The sequence below is a fragment of the Saccopteryx leptura genome, chromosome 2 (assembly GCF_036850995.1).
Source record: "Saccopteryx leptura isolate mSacLep1 chromosome 2, mSacLep1_pri_phased_curated, whole genome shotgun sequence".
Taxonomy (NCBI): domain Eukaryota; kingdom Metazoa; phylum Chordata; class Mammalia; order Chiroptera; family Emballonuridae; genus Saccopteryx; species Saccopteryx leptura.
Window position 1 is genome coordinate 36788060 of NC_089504.1, and position 5137 is coordinate 36793196.

Below are 5137 nucleotides of genomic sequence, written 5' to 3' on the forward strand. Positions count from 1 at the left end.
TTGCGAATTTCACTCCAAGTGTGATGTAAAGTCACACTTGGGGAATGACGTGACCTGATTTACATTTTTTTAAAGATTTTTTTTAAAGGATTTTATTCATATTAGAGAGAGAAGCAAGAGAGAGAAAGAGAGAGAGAAGGTGGGAAGAACAGGAAGTGTCAACTCCCATATGTACCTTGACCAGGCAAGCCCAAGGTTTCAAACCTGTGGCCTCAGCACTCCAGGTCAACACTTTATCCATGGTGCCACCACAGGTCAGGCTGATTTACATTTTTTGATGGTTTTTTTTTAATTTAGTGAGAGGAGGGAGGCAGAGACAGACTCCCACATGTGCTGGGACTGGGATCTACCCAGCAAGCCCTCTAGGGGGCTCTCTATTTTTCACCCTTCACACCCCTGCTTTCTTGTTACCTCCTCAGAGATGCCTTTCCAGAGTACCTTACTTTAAGTAGCAACTCTCTCCCCACCTCACTTTCTATCCCCTGTCTGTGCTTAGTTTTTTTTTATTAAGTGTCATGGTCTGCAATGAAATCACTTATTTGTTTACATGTTGGTTGTCTTGCCCACTAGAAGCTTTATGGGAGCAGGGACTTGCTGCTATGCAGTAAGTATTTGTTGGGTGGGTTGATGAGTGAGTAGTACCACTTCCATCTTGGTCTCTACACACAGTAAACATTTGGTATAAGTTTGCTTAGTGGAGAGCCTTAGAATTTAAATTGATTTTAGAATGAGAGGAAGGGAAAGAGAGATGTTGATTTGTTGCTCCACCCACTCATGTATTCATTGGTTGATTCTTGTATATGCCCTGACCAGGAATCAAACCTGCAGCCCTGGCATGTCAAGATGATGCTCCATCCAACTGACTCACACAGCCAGGGCCTGATTTACATTTATTAAAGACTATAAGGCAGCTATGTGGAGAACTGACTAGAAAAGGGAAAGGTTTAACCAGACCAGTCGAGAAAGCTATTGCTGTTCAAGTGGCTGATGGTGGCTTGGATTTAGTTGACGATAGTGGATGATGAAGAATTGTTGGGATGCTGGATGTATTTTGAAGGAAGAACCTATAAGATTTGCTGATGGATTGGCTCTTGAGGAGGGGGGAATTGAAGAAAAGAGAAGAGGATAATGCCACAGTTGTTTTTTTTTAACATTTTTTATTGACTTGAGAGGGAGAGAGAAGCATTGGTTTGTTTTTCCACTTATTTATATATTCATTGGTTGATTCTTATATGTGCCCTGACCAAGGATCAAACCCATAACCTTGGCATATTAGAATAACACTCCAGCCAACTGAACTAACCAGCCAGGGCCAACAGCAAGGTTTTTGAGCTAAGCCACTGGGTGAATGGTGATGCCATCAACTGAGATGGTTGTATATAGAAGTGGAGGTGGGCAGAAGTCTGGATTCAAGAATTCTATTTGAGACTTACTCATTTTGCAATGACAAGTAGGCGACTAGATATGTGACTCTGGAATCCTGGAGATAGGTTGAGACTAGAGACAGACAGCGGAGACACCTGTGTAGAAGTGGCATTTAATCTCCAGGATTAGATGAGACAATTGGGAACAGAGTAGAGATGTAGAAGAGGTTTGTGAGTTGTGCACCAGGACATGCCACAATGATGTGGTCAGGAAGAGAAGGAGTGGCTAAGGAGGTACAAGGACAGCCACAAAGTAACTGAGAAGCCTGGAGAGGAAGTGCTTCAAGGACTGCATCATAAGCTACTGGTAAATTAAAAGTAAGATGAGACTTGAGAATTAACTATTGTCTAAAAAAGGTGGAGACTGTGATAAACTCCCAGCGAAGTGCTAGGGAACTTGCCCCACTGCAGTGGACTGAGGAGAAAGTGCAAGCTGAGGAAATGAGTGAAGAATCTGAGAGAACCCCACAGGAACCCCTCAGCCGGCATTTTGTAAGAGACATCTTAATGAAGATACTCTTCACTGAGGTAGATGGAGTCGGAAACTAAAGAGGAAGTTGAGACTGCCAGGGAATAGAATAGTGAGAAGTGTTAAAACCCTTAGGCATGAGGAGCAAGAGGAGAAAATTGTATTAACTGAAGTTGGGTGAAGGGCCACTGAAAGGGTCATCTGGAAGAGAAGTTGTAGTTAAGGGAAGTAGCACTCAGAAATGCAGCAAAGTAGGGAAGAAGCATGAAGAATAAATTGGCTAAATTCTGTTGGGAGCCAGTACATAAGGCAGCCTGGAAATAAAATCCACAGAAGCCAGTTTCCCAGAGGAGGGATGTGAGGAGAATGGACAGGAGAATGGAGGGGAGCAGGAAAAACATCACCTCAGCTGTAAGCTAGGGGAGGGAGAGGACAAGTACAGGTGACTCTCACGTAGATGAAAAGGGAAGATCGCGAGGCACAGAAATGTTTAGAGAATGAGTGCAGACATCACACCCCAGCCTCACCACTCTTTTACCATGAACACCATGATTATATATTCCTGAGTGTTTTGAGAATTAAATGAGATGATGGATATAAGGTTCTTGGGCTCCAGGAATTATAGCTATTATTATGTGCTATTGGTTTATTTTAAAAGCTTTGGTGTCTAGGAATCATGGTGATTTAATCTAGGCTCAATGAGGAAAACTAGTCCAACTTTGTGGGATCTCAAATGAAAAGTGTTTCTCTTGGAACGTGTGGCTATATGTACTGTCACCACCTGATGGCAGCATATCCCAAGCATGGGTTCCATTATTGGAGGGGACTTCTTCAACAAGTTTATGGACCAGGAAGACAACCAGACCTCCTGCTGAAGCGCCCAGCAGCACCTTCGAAGTAGCCTTGCCAAAAAATCAAACCTGAATCCAATTAAGGCTCTGGATCCAACTACCAGTTTATAGGAAACACAGGAAAGAAAGAGACATGTTAAACTACCTCAGGAGGATGTGAGGAGCAAAACCAGAGTATAGAAATCTCAACAGGCCAGCCTGACCAGGCGGTGGCGCAGTGGATAGAGCGTCGGACTGGGATGCGGAAGAACCCAGGTTCGAGACCCCGAGCTTGCCAGCTTGAGTGCGGGCTCATCTGGTTTGAGCAAAAGCTCTCCAGCTTGGACCCAAGGTCGCTGGCTCCAGCAAGGAGTTACTCAGTCTGGTGAAGGCCCATGGTCAAGGCACATATGAGAAAGCAATCAATGAACAACTAAGGTGTCGCAATGAGCAATGAGAAACTAGTGATTGATGCTTCTCATCTCTCTGTTCCTGTCTATCCCTCTCTCTGACTCTCTCTCTGTCTCTGTAAAAAAAAAAAAAAATTAAAGTTAAAAAAAAAAAAAGAAATCTCAACAGGACAAACACCTTAGTTTCTTCTTTTTCCAAAGAGAAAGAAAGGAGGGGAGGGAGAGAGATAACGAGAGAGAGAGAGAGAGAGAGAGAGAGAGAAGAAAAAAGCTGAAAGATTAACATATCACATTAAAAAAGCATTGATGGAAAAGTAAATGTAAAAAAAAAAAGTAAATGTAGACTACCGTATTTCCCCATATATAAGACACACTTTTTGGGAAAAATTTGGGGTCTAAAAACTGGGTGCTTCTTATACAGTGGTTGTAGGTTTTTTTACTTGCATTTCCCGCTTTTTCATGCTTGTTTTTGCACTCATTGTTAAAGACAATGATTTGTCATCAGACACAGATGAGGACAAGCTAATGGATGGGAGTTTTGACAGTGATGAGTTGTATGAATTTTATGATGAGTACACGTGAGTTCAATAACTTTATGTAATACATTTTTTTTCAAATATTGGGCCCCAAAATTAAGGTGCGTCTTATACATGGGGAAACACGGTAAGTATTGAATGATATTAAGGAAGCATTGTTACATTTGGGGTGTAACATTGGTCTTGCAGTTATACTTTTTATTTTTCAAATTTTATTGATTTTAGAGAGAGGGAGGGAGAAAGAGAGAGACAGACGGAAACATCGATCTGTCCCTTTATGTGCCCTGACCAGGGATTGAACCAACAACTTTTGCACATAGAACAACTCTCTAACCAACCAAGCTATCCAGCCAGGACTATGGTTACAGTTTTTCAAAGAAAGTACTTTAATTTTCTTTTAAAAGAGATACATATTGCCTGACCAGGCGGTTGCACAGTGGATAGAGCATCGGACTGGGATGTGGAAGGACCCAGGTTCGAGACCCCAAGGTCACCAGTTTGAGCGCAGGCTCATCTGGTTTGAGCAAAGCTCACCAGCGTGGATCCAAGGTCACTGGCTTGAGCAAGGGGTTACTCAGTCTGCTAAAGGCCCGCAGTCAAGACACATATGAGAAGGCAGTCAATGAACAACTAAGGTGTCACAAGGAAAAACTGATGATTAATGCTTCTCATCTCTCTTCGTTCTTGTCTGTCTGTCCCTCTCTCTGTCCCTGTAAAAAAAAAAAAAAAAAAATTAAAAGAGATACATATTGAAATATAGGTATAATGATAAAATGTTTGAGATTTACTTCAGAATAATCCTGGAAGAGAGAGGATAAAGGAAAGGGAAGATAGATAAGTAAAGGTGGAAACAAAATTGGCCATGAATTAATAATGGTTGCAGTTGAGTAATAATACTTGGAAAGTCATTATGCAATTGTGTTATGGAATGTATGTTTGTGTCGCCCCAACACTCGTATGTTAAAACCCTGAAGCCCAGTGTGATGGTATTAGGGGGTGGGACCTCAGGGAGATGGTTAAGTTTAGATGATCATAGCAGGGCGCCCCATGATGGGATTAGTGACTGTATTAGAACAGGAAGAGACACCAGAGCTTCTTCTCTCTGCCATGTGAGAATAAGATGGCCATCTGCAAACCAGGAAGAAGGCTTTCAACAAAACTTGGCCATGTTTGGCACCCTGATCTCAGGCTTCCAAGCCTCCAGAACTATGAGAAATAAATGAAATAAATGTGTTGCTTAAGCCACTCAGACTGTGGTATCTTGTTATAGCCACACAAGTACAGGGGTGGGCAGAACTAGGTTTAGAGTTCATATGGAAAATAATATAATAAATAATAATACAAGAATAAGCTCTGTGTTTCATGTACTCACAACTGTAAGCCTACTTTCACCATCTCTTGTATATGGTAGTTTTTGTCAGGAAACCAGCATCATGAGTTTCACAGTGAAACTTTTTTAGAAATTCAG

At 41.9% G+C, this 5137-nt stretch overlaps 1 long non-coding RNA gene across 1 annotated transcript; it reads left to right on the forward strand.

Annotated features, from left to right (window-relative positions):
- The first annotated feature begins 716 nt into the window (after positions 1-716).
- LOC136394474 (uncharacterized) lies at positions 717-4914 on the forward strand. Its single transcript, XR_010749196.1, has 2 exons — positions 717-2936; positions 3303-4914. It is a non-coding gene; the product is annotated as an uncharacterized lncRNA (long non-coding RNA).
- The last annotated feature ends 223 nt before the right edge of the window (positions 4915-5137 follow it).